The following is a 15308-nucleotide window of genomic DNA, read 5'->3' on the forward strand; positions in this document are numbered from 1 at the left end:
TGACATTCACGTTCAGTTGAAATGTAAACAAGTATTAGACTTCTACCAATCTTAAAAACATGGTAGTTTAGGGCCGTATTCATAGACATTCTTAGCGCGGGCTTTCGGTGGATGATCAGCGAACTAACGTTTTTCGTATTCATAAACCAGTATTAGCTATACGATATGATATGAATCCTGTTTAGCACGCTCGTAGCGCGGGCTAGCGAAATGTCTATGAATAGCACCCACAGAAATTAAAAATGAAATTATAAGAAATAATTAAATTGCACTAGACATTTTGTTCAGTAGACAGATACGTAATGTATGTATGTATGTATGTATGTATGTAATTTGAGCAGTTTATATCCTTTACACCCTGTATAATACCTGGATCGCTGTTATTATGACATCTCGCAAACTGCACTTCTTTAAGATAGCCGATAAATACTGGGGATTTATCCTATTAAGTGCGTTCTGGAAATCAAGGCTGAGCAAAGCTGCTTTCGAATTAACCTTTGTTTTGTGAAACGTACTGTAATTGTGTTCCGTACCACCGCTAACAGTAAGTTGTTTACATTATTTCTATTAGGTACACCAGCATTTTGACCCACTCCAAATAAATTCCACATTAACAGCCCTAATCGATTAGCAGTTTTTTCATGAATGCCTTATGAGTGTTGAAAAGAGTGATCTGTCTAAAGTTCTCCAAAGTAGTACATGCGTCTCGTTTAGGTATTAATATGACTATTACACTTTTACTACGTCATACTATTGACCAATAAAATGGTAGGCTACGCAACGACGTATTTCAGCCAATCGTAGCTGCTTATTCTACAATTTTTATCGGCTCCCTAGCATTTGTTTATTTGCCGACCATTCATTCATTCATTCATTCATTCATTCATTCATAGTGTTCTGCCTAAGGGCAGGTCTTTCACTGCAAACCAAGCATTCTCCAGTCTTTCCTATTTTGTGCCTTCCTTTTTGTCTCCTCTTATGATCCACATATCTTAATGTCGTCTATGATCTGACATCATCTTCTGCCCCGAACTCTTCTCCCGTTCACCATTCCTTACAGTACAACCTTCAGTAGGCAGTTTCTTCTCAACCCAGCCAGTTCCTTTTCCTCTTTCTGATCAGTTTCAGCATCATTCTTTCTTCATCCATTCTTTCCAACACAGCTTCGTTGGCCAACTTTACACTTTCAATAATAGAAGCGTTGGGCGAATAACGGTTAAGTTACAATTTTTCAAAATCGAGTTTTTAATGGAATAATGCTCTGTATGGGCTATTCCATATGAAATCGATCAGTAAAAAACCTCGCATTTTTTAATACTCTAATTTTTTCCCTATTTATACAAGGTGCTGAGGAGAGTGCATTTTCAAAAATATACTATCGAAAGTCAAACGGTTTTCGTACTATTGAGCGACAAATTTAGCGTATTTTAGAAGAACAAGCCTCTTTCAGCGCTCAGAACTCTGGAATCATTTACTGCAGAACATTGACATTTTGAAGCTGACATTTGGTAGATTATGTTAAGAAGTAAACCTTATTTTTATTGTACAGAGAGAGAGAGAGAGACAGAAAATCTGATTTCACTTGCTTTTAGGCTTTTTGCCCATTTGTAAAAATGTAAAAAATATTGAGAAAAAACCTTGCATTATTAAGAGGGATTCGGCATTGTTTGCGTAGTGGCTCGGCAATAAGTTTCGAGGGTATTAAATAAATTATATTCACACGCCTAGACTTGAACGACGCAGTACCGCACGAACTGGCCGAGAGATGAAGATAAGCGAGCATTGGGCGTCATTTTACTCCTGTGTTTATGAAAACTTGTGATAAAGCTATGCGCTACTAGACGAAACATCACGTGTTTATGTCTTCTGGCCTTGCTTGCCTAGGCTAGCTCCCGCCTCACAGTTAGCTGGTTAGTTCACGCGCGTACTATTTATTTTCTTTATTTGATATTTTCAATACTTTCTTATCAACGGTGCACCAGTAAAAATATGTGTTTATTTGTACTTTCAATGCGGAATCTAACCATATATTTTTAAAATATTTTGTCGTGGGCAAAGGCGTCTTAATGAAGAAAAATCTAAATTTCTCCATTTCCATAAAAAGTAAGAAAAACTGTTTACATGTCAATATAAACTTTAACTTCTCAGCATCAAAATGAACCATGATTTTGATCACTGGGTGAAAGGGTTTCGGAGCCACAACAGTTTAAAGTTGCTAATTTTATGAAAATACGATAAATTTAAATATTTTTAATTTACACACTATGAAGTTCTGATGCCTCAAACTTTGCACAAAGCATTATATCACAGTTGTCTACGGACAGAAAAAGTTTCATTGTATTTAAAAATTTCAAGGTCAATTTTCTCTATATTTCGGTCGATTTGAGATGGAATAGCCCGTATAGTCTTACACAGCTGTCACAAACATTGTTTTTCAATATCTGTATCAGAGGTGCTTCTACACGCGTTACAACCATGAATTTCTTGGCTGGAACAACTGCCTATGTCACTTCTAGCGTATCCAGTTGTTTACATCGTATCGGGAGTTATCGCTCCTACCATTTTGGATTGCTGCTTTCAAGGCTTGCGGGTTGTTGCGCATACTATAGTAATAAAATCGCATATCCTTAGTTGGAATAACACAATGCATAGCAGTACGTTAATGTATGTTTTTAAGATACAGTAACGTCACATGTAATTAGCGTATTGTAATACAATCGAATAAAAAAAGCATTTTGATGTCGGGACTCGAAGGGTATCTGCGGGATGAGATATTCCTGTACATTATTCTGGAATATAATGTTGCTGAAGCAACATAACGAAGGTGAATTTATTTTCTGATTTGAGCTTTCAGTAAAACGAGCTAAGCAAACATTTTTGATTTCGAGAGAATCATTATAGGCCTAATTTGGGGGAGAGAGAGAGTTTAGTAAGTAACGAAAGATTGTAGCACGAAGTATAGACGTCACTTGTTGTGTGCAGACTCCTTCAATTGTTTTGATTTGTACGGTATAGAACGACTCTTATGAAGAGAATGGCACTGTAAATCACAGCCCCACCTCTCGGCGTTGGAAAAAAGCTTCGAAGCACTTCCGGTTCGCGAATCAATGTCATCCATGGTGTAAGACAGTATTCTTATTATAAAGAAACACACGTCCAATAGCAATTTCTTGTTCTGGCATGTCATTTTAGGACAGGTTCCCCTGTGTTTAATGTAATTTAACCCATTGTCGACTTTGAATTGCCACTGAAAGCATTTTTAATTTTATCTGCTTTCACTTTATCATACGAAATACTCTTATAAAGGAGAAATACTTTAACGCTGAAAATATTCGAGGACATTTCTTCAGAAACAGTCGTTTGAGTAAGCTGTCTATGTAGCCTGTAAGCTACTCGTGTTTTTACTCAACTTTTGCGTCGGATCTTGTGTATATTCACTGCCTACGAGTCCGTTATGCAGTAATAATGCACACGGAATACAATATTTTTAGGGCAGTATCAGTCGCACTTCGATGGCGAATTGGAGGCCATAAACCTTGCCTTAAAGCAACTGCTTAGAAGACCGACTTGCCACAGTCATGTTGTCATTCTCTGTGACTCTCAATCTGCCACTTTGGCAGTGGCATCTCTTCCTCATCTTGTAACATCAAGAGTTGCCGAGGTCAGAAAATCCCTTGCCCCACTCAGAGCGTTATACCTTGACCAAAACTACTTCCGACTTGACAGCTTATAGAGAAGGGGGAGCAATGTTGTCATGTTGCCCATCTTTCGTGTAAGCGATATTATTATTATTATTATTATTATTATTAGTAGTAGTAGTAGTAGTAGTAGTAGTAGTAGTAGTAGTAGTAGTAGTAGTAGTAGTAGTAGTAGTAGTAGTAGTAGTAGTAGTAGTAGTAGTAGTAGTAGTAGTAGTAGTAGTAGTAGTAGTAGTAGTAGTAGTAGTAGTAGTAGTAGTAGTAGTAGTAGTAGTAGTAGTAGTAGTAGTAGTAGTAGTAGTAGTAGTAGTAGTAGTAGTAGTAGTAGTAGTAGTAGTAGTAGTAGTAGTAGTAGTAGTAGTAGTAGTAGTAGTAGTAGTAGTAGTAGTAGTAGTAGTAGTAGTAGTAGTAGTAGTAGTAGTAGTAGTAGTAGTAGTAGTAGTAGTAGTAGTAGTAGTAGTAGTAGTAGTAGTAGTAGTAGTAGTAGTAGTAGTAGTAGTAGTAGTAGTAGTAGTAGTAGTAGTAGTAGTAGTAGTAGTAGTAGTAGTAGTAGTAGTAGTAGTAGTAGTAGTAGTAGTAGTAGTAGTAGTAGTAGTAGTAGTAGTAGTAGTAGTAGTAGTAGTAGTAGTAGTAGTAGTAGTAGTAGTAGTAGTAGTAGTAGTAGTAGTAGTAGTAGTAGTAGTAGTAGTAGTAGTAGTAGTAGTAGTAGTAGTAGTAGTAGTAGTAGTAGTAGTAGTAGTAGTAGTAGTAGTAGTAGTAGTAGTAGTAGTAGTAGTAGTAGTAGTAGTAGTAGTAGTAGTAGTAGTAGTAGTAGTAGTAGTAGTAGTAGTAGTAGTAGTAGTAGTAGTAGTAGTAGTAGTAGTAGTAGTAGTAGTAGTAGTAGTAGTAGTAGTAGTAGTAGTAGTAGTAGTAGTAGTAGTAGTAGTAGTAGTAGTAGTAGTAGTAGTAGTAGTAGTAGTAGTAGTAGTAGTAGTAGTAGTAGTAGTAGTAGTAGTAGTAGTAGTAGTAGTAGTAGTAGTAGTAGTAGTAGTAGTAGTAGTAGTAGTAGTAGTAGTAGTAGTAGTAGTAGTAGTAGTAGTAGTAGTAGTAGTAGTAGTAGTAGTAGTAGTAGTAGTAGTAGTAGTAGTAGTAGTAGTAGTAGTAGTAGTAGTAGTAGTAGTAGTAGTAGTAGTAGTAGTAGTAGTAGTAGTAGTAGTAGTAGTAGTAGTAGTAGTAGTAGTAGTAGTAGTAGTAGTAGTAGTAGTAGTAGTAGTAGTAGTAGTAGTAGTAGTAGTAGTAGTAGTAGTAGTAGTAGTAGTAGTAGTAGTAGTAGTAGTAGTAGTAGTAGTAGTAGTAGTAGTAGTAGTAGTAGTAGTAGTAGTAGTAGTAGTAGTAGTAGTAGTAGTAGTAGTAGTAGTAGTAGTAGTAGTAGTAGTAGTAGTAGTAGTAGTAGTAGTAGTAGTAGTAGTAGTAGTAGTAGTAGTAGTAGTAGTAGTAGTAGTAGTAGTAGTAGTAGTAGTAGTAGTAGTAGTAGTAGTAGTAGTAGTAGTAGTAGTAGTAGTAGTAGTAGTAGTAGTAGTAGTAGTAGTAGTAGTAGTAGTAGTAGTAGTAGTAGTAGTAGTAGTAGTAGTAGTAGTAGTAGTAGTAGTAGTAGTAGTAGTAGTAGTAGTAGTAGTAGTAGTAGTAGTAGTAGTAGTAGTAGTAGTAGTAGTAGTAGTAGTAGTAGTAGTAGTAGTAGTAGTAGTAGTAGTAGTAGTAGTAGTAGTAGTAGTAGTAGTAGTAGTAGTAGTAGTAGTAGTAGTAGTAGTAGTAGTAGTAGTAGTAGTAGTAGTAGTAGTAGTAGTAGTAGTAGTAGTAGTAGTAGTAGTAGTAGTAGTAGTAGTAGTAGTAGTAGTAGTAGTAGTAGTAGTAGTAGTAGTAGTAGTAGTAGTAGTAGTAGTAGTAGTAGTAGTAGTAGTAGTAGTAGTAGTAGTAGTAGTAGTAGTAGTAGTAGTAGTAGTAGTAGTAGTAGTAGTAGTAGTAGTAGTAGTAGTAGTAGTAGTAGTAGTAGTAGTAGTAGTAGTAGTAGTAGTAGTAGTAGTAGTAGTAGTAGTAGTAGTAGTAGTAGTAGTAGTAGTAGTAGTAGTAGTAGTAGTAGTAGTAGTAGTAGTAGTAGTAGTAGTAGTAGTAGTAGTAGTAGTAGTAGTAGTAGTAGTAGTAGTAGTAGTAGTAGTAGTAGTAGTAGTAGTAGTAGTAGTAGTAGTAGTAGTAGTAGTAGTAGTAGTAGTAGTAGTAGTAGTAGTAGTAGTAGTAGTAGTAGTAGTAGTAGTAGTAGTAGTAGTAGTAGTAGTAGTAGTAGTAGTAGTAGTAGTAGTAGTAGTAGTAGTAGTAGTAGTAGTAGTAGTAGTAGTAGTAGTAGTAGTAGTAGTAGTAGTAGTAGTAGTAGTAGTAGTAGTAGTAGTAGTAGTAGTAGTAGTAGTAGTAGTAGTAGTAGTAGTAGTAGTAGTAGTAGTAGTAGTAGTAGTAGTAGTAGTAGTAGTAGTAGTAGTAGTAGTAGTAGTAGTAGTAGTAGTAGTAGTAGTAGTAGTAGTAGTAGTAGTAGTAGTAGTAGTAGTAGTAGTAGTAGTAGTAGTAGTAGTAGTAGTAGTAGTAGTAGTAGTAGTAGTAGTAGTAGTAGTAGTAGTAGTAGTAGTAGTAGTAGTAGTAGTAGTAGTAGTAGTAGTAGTAGTAGTAGTAGTAGTAGTAGTAGTAGTAGTAGTAGTAGTAGTAGTAGTAGTAGTAGTAGTAGTAGTAGTAGTAGTAGTAGTAGTAGTAGTAGTAGTAGTAGTAGTAGTAGTAGTAGTAGTAGTAGTAGTAGTAGTAGTAGTAGTAGTAGTAGTAGTAGTAGTAGTAGTAGTAGTAGTAGTAGTAGTAGTAGTAGTAGTAGTAGTAGTAGTAGTAGTAGTAGTAGTAGTAGTAGTAGTAGTAGTAGTAGTAGTAGTAGTAGTAGTAGTAGTAGTAGTAGTAGTAGTAGTAGTAGTAGTAGTAGTAGTAGTAGTAGTAGTAGTAGTAGTAGTAGTAGTAGTAGTAGTAGTAGTAGTAGTAGTAGTAGTAGTAGTAGTAGTAGTAGTAGTAGTAGTAGTAGTAGTAGTAGTAGTAGTAGTAGTAGTAGTAGTAGTAGTAGTAGTAGTAGTAGTAGTAGTAGTAGTAGTAGTAGTAGTAGTAGTAGTAGTAGTAGTAGTAGTAGTAGTAGTAGTAGTAGTAGTAGTAGTAGTAGTAGTAGTAGTAGTAGTAGTAGTAGTAGTAGTAGTAGTAGTAGTAGTAGTAGTAGTAGTAGTAGTAGTAGTAGTAGTAGTAGTAGTAGTAGTAGTAGTAGTAGTAGTAGTAGTAGTAGTAGTAGTAGTAGTAGTAGTAGTAGTAGTAGTAGTAGTAGTAGTAGTAGTAGTAGTAGTAGTAGTAGTAGTAGTAGTAGTAGTAGTAGTAGTAGTAGTAGTAGTAGTAGTAGTAGTAGTAGTAGTAGTAGTAGTAGTAGTAGTAGTAGTAGTAGTAGTAGTAGTAGTAGTAGTAGTAGTAGTAGTAGTAGTAGTAGTAGTAGTAGTAGTAGTAGTAGTAGTAGTAGTAGTAGTAGTAGTAGTAGTAGTAGTAGTAGTAGTAGTAGTAGTAGTAGTAGTAGTAGTAGTAGTAGTAGTAGTAGTAGTAGTAGTAGTAGTAGTAGTAGTAGTAGTAGTAGTAGTAGTAGTAGTAGTAGTAGTAGTAGTAGTAGTAGTAGTAGTAGTAGTAGTAGTAGTAGTAGTAGTAGTAGTAGTAGTAGTAGTAGTAGTAGTAGTAGTAGTAGTAGTAGTAGTAGTAGTAGTAGTAGTAGTAGTAGTAGTAGTAGTAGTAGTAGTAGTAGTAGTAGTAGTAGTAGTAGTAGTAGTAGTAGTAGTAGTAGTAGTAGTAGTAGTAGTAGTAGTAGTAGTAGTAGTAGTAGTAGTAGTAGTAGTAGTAGTAGTAGTAGTAGTAGTAGTAGTAGTAGTAGTAGTAGTAGTAGTAGTAGTAGTAGTAGTAGTAGTAGTAGTAGTAGTAGTAGTAGTAGTAGTAGTAGTAGTAGTAGTAGTAGTAGTAGTAGTAGTAGTAGTAGTAGTAGTAGTAGTAGTAGTAGTAGTAGTAGTAGTAGTAGTAGTAGTAGTAGTAGTAGTAGTAGTAGTAGTAGTAGTAGTAGTAGTAGTAGTAGTAGTAGTAGTAGTAGTAGTAGTAGTAGTAGTAGTAGTAGTAGTAGTAGTAGTAGTAGTAGTAGTAGTAGTAGTAGTAGTAGTAGTAGTAGTAGTAGTAGTAGTAGTAGTAGTAGTAGTAGTAGTAGTAGTAGTAGTAGTAGTAGTAGTAGTAGTAGTAGTAGTAGTAGTAGTAGTAGTAGTAGTAGTAGTAGTAGTAGTAGTAGTAGTAGTAGTAGTAGTAGTAGTAGTAGTAGTAGTAGTAGTAGTAGTAGTAGTAGTAGTAGTAGTAGTAGTAGTAGTAGTAGTAGTAGTAGTAGTAGTAGTAGTAGTAGTAGTAGTAGTAGTAGTAGTAGTAGTAGTAGTAGTAGTAGTAGTAGTAGTAGTAGTAGTAGTAGTAGTAGTAGTAGTAGTAGTAGTAGTAGTAGTAGTAGTAGTAGTAGTAGTAGTAGTAGTAGTAGTAGTAGTAGTAGTAGTAGTAGTAGTAGTAGTAGTAGTAGTAGTAGTAGTAGTAGTAGTAGTAGTAGTAGTAGTAGTAGTAGTAGTAGTAGTAGTAGTAGTAGTAGTAGTAGTAGTAGTAGTAGTAGTAGTAGTAGTAGTAGTAGTAGTAGTAGTAGTAGTAGTAGTAGTAGTAGTAGTAGTAGTAGTAGTAGTAGTAGTAGTAGTAGTAGTAGTAGTAGTAGTAGTAGTAGTAGTAGTAGTAGTAGTAGTAGTAGTAGTAGTAGTAGTAGTAGTAGTAGTAGTAGTAGTAGTAGTAGTAGTAGTAGTAGTAGTAGTAGTAGTAGTAGTAGTAGTAGTAGTAGTAGTAGTAGTAGTAGTAGTAGTAGTAGTAGTAGTAGTAGTAGTAGTAGTAGTAGTAGTAGTAGTAGTAGTAGTAGTAGTAGTAGTAGTAGTAGTAGTAGTAGTAGTAGTAGTAGTAGTAGTAGTAGTAGTAGTAGTAGTAGTAGTAGTAGTAGTAGTAGTAGTAGTAGTAGTAGTAGTAGTAAATACCGTTAGAAAAGCGCCGAAAGGACTGTAAACTGTAAAAACAGTTTTAATTTAATACGAAGCCTCTACTTTTATGATTGTCGGTATTCTTCAATGTAATATTGTTAGAAAGGCGTTGAAAAAATTGTAAACTGTAAAAATATTTATAATTAAAAATCTGCACGGCCTTTTTCTTTTCAAATATTGGTAACAGTGCTCTTAATTTTAACGCAAGCAACAGTTCTCATTACGACTTGCGCCAAAAGTAAAAGAGGACCGCCATTATCATTTCTCCTCTCAAAATACTCTCTTGCGTAACACACCATTTCTCGCGCTTGACTCTTTAACGGGACACCTTGTCCAATATTCTTTGTTCTCCGCCTGCCTTTCCTTCCTTCCTTCCGACATTGCACAAGACATATGTTTAAAAACTCTAGCAGAAACTAGAAAACACATACTCCACCAATGACAACGAAGATAATAGTGTAATATAATTTAAACACAATAATTATCGATACACTTAAACAATAATACAACTAAATAATATTTTTAATTCACACAAAGCACGCGTTAACCAGCCAACTCAGTCATTCCGGCCACTGTATTCACCACTAGGCCCTGGTATTCACATGCAACTTGTAAACATAGACAAGGCAACACCGTGCCGTTACCATGGTTACGCGTCTCTTGTGATTGGTTGATTTGAATGGTTGCCATGGTAACATGCTAAAGGCGCCATTTGTCAGGTCGGAAGTTGTTTTGGACAGACCATAGAAGTCGTCGTCCTCCAGTGGATATCTTCGCATGTTGGTATTTCAGGAATGAGATCGCAGACAGTCTAGCAAAAAAAGGGACTGAAATATTGTTACGGACGACCTTCCAACTTTCGTATCACAACTTGAAACGATTAGTTAACCGCTCATTTAAGAATGAGTTTCTCTCAGATCTTTAAATAAAGAGTGATGGCAAGAAATGGGCTGGTCTTGTTGACGAGTCAGAGATACTTCCTGATCACCCCCGTAAAGAGACTGTAGCTGGCATAAGGATTGCCATAGGACACGACTGCCTGGCAGAATATTTATATAAACTGGTTATTTTACCATCACCTCAGTGTGTCATTTGTAATGAGGAAAATTCTAGTATAGATTGGGAATATTTAAATGTTTGTAAAAACTTGTAAATTTTAAATCATCTAAGGCGACTTTGTACTTGTCTGCCAGAAACCAAATGATGTTGAATCAATCTGGTTGAGCATTACATACATACATACATACATACATACATACATACATACATATTTTTATTAAAATTGAAAGGTCCTTTGGTATTAGAAAACAGTGGTGATCTAGTTCAAAAGAAATCCAAAGACTTTCTTCGTCGTTTTTGTATTACGTGCAATGAAGTGAAAAAATGGAAGGGCTGATTAGTATCAATCAAGTAACGATTCCTTATGGTAATTACTCTTATAAACATTAATTAGACTTACAACTTTGCGTTTCGATTTTAGGATATTACCTTCAGCTAGTGACTGCTCAAGGATAGTAAGAAAATCAATTTCCGTGTATATAACTGACGTGAGAAGAAATAATTTCAGCCATTAGTGGTAAACTCTTCTTGCTTCTTAAAAATTTCCGATGCCTGGTTGTAAATTTTTCTTTTTTGGGTGTGGGTGAGTGTCCACAGAAGCAATGTCTTAAGTACGCACTCTCACTTTTCACACTTTGTTAATTTTGTTACATATAAAAATGTAAATATAAAAATACTTAACGGTTTGTAAAATGAAATTTCTCGAGCTTTAGTAGCTACACGAGTTCTTTTCGAGATATTTTGTTAGTGTCATTTTGTCTCAAAGTTCAGTATTTTTCCCGACCGTGGAAAGTAAGATGAATTTCACTTATAAAATTGTCAACGTGAAAATCTTACACAAATGGAAACATTTTCATGCTATATTATTTCATGATCAGTCAAATAAAGCAACCAAAATAATATCTGACACATATATTTCGATTGGTGTTGTGTTTGTCGTTGTGACACTTTTTTTTTTTCATAAAAATGTCGAAGAAAGATAGGTTAATAAAATAAATACATCTACATCAATTCTTGTATCGAATTCAGATAAGCTTGCTTGCTTACTTACTTACTGGCTTTTAAGGAACCCGGAGGTTCATTGCCGCCCTCACATAAGCCCGCCATTGGTCCCTATCCTGAGCAAGATTAATCCATTCTTTATCATCATATCCCACCTCCCTCAAATCCATTTTGATATTATCCTCCCACCTACGTCTCGGTCTCCCTAAAGATCTTTTTCCCTCCGGCCTCCCAACTAACACTCTATATGCATTTCTGGATTCGCCCATACGTGCTACATGCCCTGCCCATCTCAAACGTCTGGATTTAATGTTCCTAATTATGTCAGGTGAAGAATAAAATGCGTGCAGTTCTGTGTTGTGTAACTTTCTCCATTCTCCTGTAACTTCATCCCTCTTTGCCCCAAATATTTTCCTAAGCACCTTATTTTCAAACACCCTTAACCTATGTTCCTTTCTCAAAGTGAGAGTCCAAGTTTCACAACCATAAAGAACAACCGGTAATATAACTATTTTATAAATTCTAACTTTCAGATTTTTTGACAGCAGACTGGATGATAAAAGTTTCTCAACCGAATAATAACAGGCATTTCCCATATTTATTCTGTGTTTAATTTCCTCCCGAGTATCATTTATATTTGTTACTGTTGCTCCCAGATACTTGAACTTCTCCACCTCTTCAAAAGATAAATTTCCAATTTTTATATTTCCATTTCGTACAATATTCTGGTCACAAGACATAATCATATACTTTGTCTTTTCGGGATTTACTTCCAAACCTATCACTTTACTTGCTTCCAGTAAAATTCCCGTGTTTTTCCTAATCGTTTGTGGATTTTCTCCTAACATATTCACGTCATCCGCATAGACAAGCAGCTGATGTAACCCGTTCAATTCCAAGCCCTCTCTGTTATCCTGGACTTTCCTAATGGCATACTCTAGAGCGAAGTTAAAAAGTAGAGGTGACAGTGCATCTCCCTGCTTTAGCCCACATTGAATTGGAAACGCATCTGACAGAAACTGACCTATACGAACTCTGATATACGTTCAGATAAGCAGTGAAAGTAATTGTAATGGTTTTATTTGTTTATGTAAGGTACACAATATTCATAATATTTATGTGTATGTGATTCTGTGTCAACACACTTCTCCATATTGATGTTTTTATTCATGTTCCAGGGCCCTAACACCTGTCGGAGAGTTGGAGTACTTTTTGCAGACGGGGAAGTTGCGAGAACATAATTAAGGTAGGAACTAAATCATGGAAGTACACTATAGTAATAGTAATATTGTACCCGGTTTAGATGAGAAGTAAGAGAAGTTCCGTTATAGAACCCGGGACCTCATGAACTGTAGTCAGAAGCTCTGACCACCAGCCCATGAGGCTGGTCACATAAACAAAATTCAAGTTAACGAAATTAAAAAAGTCGTATCCCACTTAGATGGACGGCCTAGAAACGTGATAAATCCCCAAATTCGATAAAATGACTTCCCCGTTCCAACTTGTCTTACATGTAATAGAGATTATTGAAGTTGTTGGAAGAAATGTTTAAAGAAAAAATAATTGCGTAGGTTCTTCGATATCCATGGTCCCTGAGAGCATAATCTCAGATTATTTCGTTTCATGTTGGCAAGTTATTTGTTTACTAACTTCCTAAGATAAAGTTAAGTGACCAATAAGATATGCTTCATACTATATTTTGTGCATTCCGAAGCGATTTAGTTTCTATGTTATCAGTAGGGAGCTGATTTTTATGTGCTAAAAATTTAAATATATTCATTTTTTATGTGCTAAAAAGTACGAAAATATTTGCTAAAAATAAAAAAAATATATATATTTTTTTAAATATGACAAAAATACCTTCCTTAGCTTGAAAAACAAATGTTACTAGGTACTCAATCACACTTGAGTATCAGTTGCTAGTAATTGTCCGAGAATTGCAGTGAACAACAAAGGTCATTTCCAAATTCTCCATCACAGATGCATGCCGATTATCTCTGAACAACGACTTATACTGTGAAAACGATCTTTCCACATCACAGGACGTCAGACGTGCATATTTAAAGAGAGGAATGTCACAAACATCTACACCGTCAATTTCACCTACAAGCACACTCTCCAATACTTGAGCAACTTTACACATTTTTTATATCCACTGTTTTGCCATGAATGCACACGTGAAGCAGCGGCAATGTGCTTGTTTCCAGACAAATGTGGGGTTACCTGGGAGCTCTGATCTGCACTTACTGATTTACCACATTGTTGGCAAAATAACACTTTTCCGTCGGTAGTAAAAATGTTTTTAAATTCATCTACATATTGCTGCAGACGCGATCTTAAACTCGATTTGATTTTAGGCATCTTAAGATGCTAATAAACACACGTCTTGTCCACACCTGTGGCAGTAACGGTCAGCGTGTCTGGCTGCGAAACCAGGTGGCCCGGGTTCGAATCTCGGTCGGGGCAAGTTACCAGGTTGAGGTTTTTTCCGGGGTTTTTCCTCAACCCAATACGAGCAAATGCTGGGTAACTTTCGGTGCTGGACCCCGGACTCATTTCACCGGCATTATCACCTTCATATCATTCAGACGCTAAATAACCCAGATGTTGATACAGCGTCGTAAAATAACCCAATAAAATAAATAAATAAACACACGTCTTAATGTAAAAACATGTTTCTAGCTACTGACTGACAATGTCGGAGAAAAGCTTCCTATAGCGGCGCCACCACGTCTACACTACGCAGCTTATGCTTATGGTCCGATAACGGGGAATCACAAGATGTATTTCTTCACTTCATAGGCATGAACGAGAGGTGAGAGATTTTTTAAAATTAAATAATGTTTATACCCGAGCTCTTATTCGTTGTGTTTCACAAACAAAGCGCGGAATGAAATCATATTCAGCAACAATAAACATTCCTAATTATGTGTTGCAAGATCTCTCCATCTTGTCCATGTTAATTTATTCTCATATAATAACACTGATATGCTGCCTAGCAGTTCTCAGAACTTGAGGCGATACTATTACAAAAATGGATCACGGATACACCACACAGCCCATAGAAACACGAAGCAACCAAGAATTCTTAAAAAGATAACGTATTTCTGAGTGATATAGTTGATTTAGTTTTAAAATATTTAAAAGTTCTTGTAAAAAATTATTTATGTAAAATTCCAACAAGGAAACAATTAATTAGAAATGGAAGAAGGAAAGACGTAACAAATAGAGGAGAAAGCGAAGATATTTGTCTTATTTATAAGCTACTGTTTAGTATATATATATATATATATATATATATATATATATATATATATATATATGTCACTAAATTTTATACATTTATACAAAATACACGTATGAAATCACTCTCGCGTAACAAATTTGTTAATGAAAAGAGATCTTGTAGTACTATATTCATTATTAAGGGCAGTAGCTATATAGCACGCCTAGGCTGGAAGTAGAAATACTTTTTTTTTTTTTTGCATCGTCACAATACATGGTCTTGGTGTAATCTGTAATGAGAAAGTAAACATTGATGAACTTAGTATGTAAAGTTTCAAGAAGATTGTGTTAACAGAAACTTCAGTTAAAGCGTTTGAAAGTAAAGGAAACGTCATGTGTAAAAAGTGAGAGCTGTCGTGAACTTACAACTGTACATTGTGACGTCAGAATGCGTACTGTATCTTATAACGATGTTATCCAAGAAAGATGATAACACCTGCAAGGGAGTGACTGAAAACAACGAAGTGACTATGATTGTAAAACGTAAAGCCAACCTCATTACAGGCCAAATCGGTCCTGAAGGTGGTGGGAGGTTATGACTTCCACCTGTATAGACAGTCCTCATTAATAGGGATATCTTATGCGAAGTTTTACCGTTAGATGGCAGGAGCGTTCCATGCGGCACAACATGTTGTAGGACTATATTATGTCATATGTTACAGTTCATTTCTCCCGGTTGTTGGTTTTCTGTGCGTGTTAAAGTTATATTTATAATTATTTTGTATAACCTAGTATAATTTAATATAATTCAATATTTTCTTACCTGATAATTTAATTTAATTTACAATAAATAATAGTGTAAACTTGTGTAATACTGACCGATTCCCCTTAAGAGATGGATGGGGAAATAACTACTGAAGCTTTCCTGGCGACGTGATAATTCGAAATTTTCTCGGGCTTCCAGCCAGGTCATAAGTTGGTGATCCACCGACGTTTCGAGGATGTTCATCTTCCTCATCTTCAGGGTTAAATGATGTCTAGGGGTACCCAGCTCCTTAATTTATAGTGCCAGAGGAAGATGAACATCCTCGAAACGTCCGTGGATCACCAACCTATGACCTGGCTGGAAGCCCGAGAAAATTTCGAATTATGGATGGGGAAGTCTGCAGTATGCAGAATATATATACGTGGAAATTGAATTTTC

At 35.6% G+C, this 15308-nt stretch overlaps 1 protein-coding gene across 3 annotated transcripts in view; it reads left to right on the top strand.

The window, feature by feature from the left end:
• Positions 1-15308, top strand: part of LOC138715458 (A-kinase anchor protein 200-like) — a 420917-nt gene that overhangs the window by 149912 nt on the left and 255697 nt on the right. For all 3 annotated transcript variants that reach the window (XM_069848378.1, XM_069848382.1, XM_069848380.1), the window contains one exon: positions 12058-12125. The gene's annotated coding sequence lies outside the window, so the exon portion shown is untranslated. The remainder of the gene's footprint in view (positions 1-12057; positions 12126-15308) is intronic.

Source organism: Periplaneta americana, chromosome 15, assembly GCF_040183065.1.
Source record: "Periplaneta americana isolate PAMFEO1 chromosome 15, P.americana_PAMFEO1_priV1, whole genome shotgun sequence".
Lineage (NCBI taxonomy): Eukaryota > Metazoa > Arthropoda > Insecta > Blattodea > Blattidae > Periplaneta > Periplaneta americana.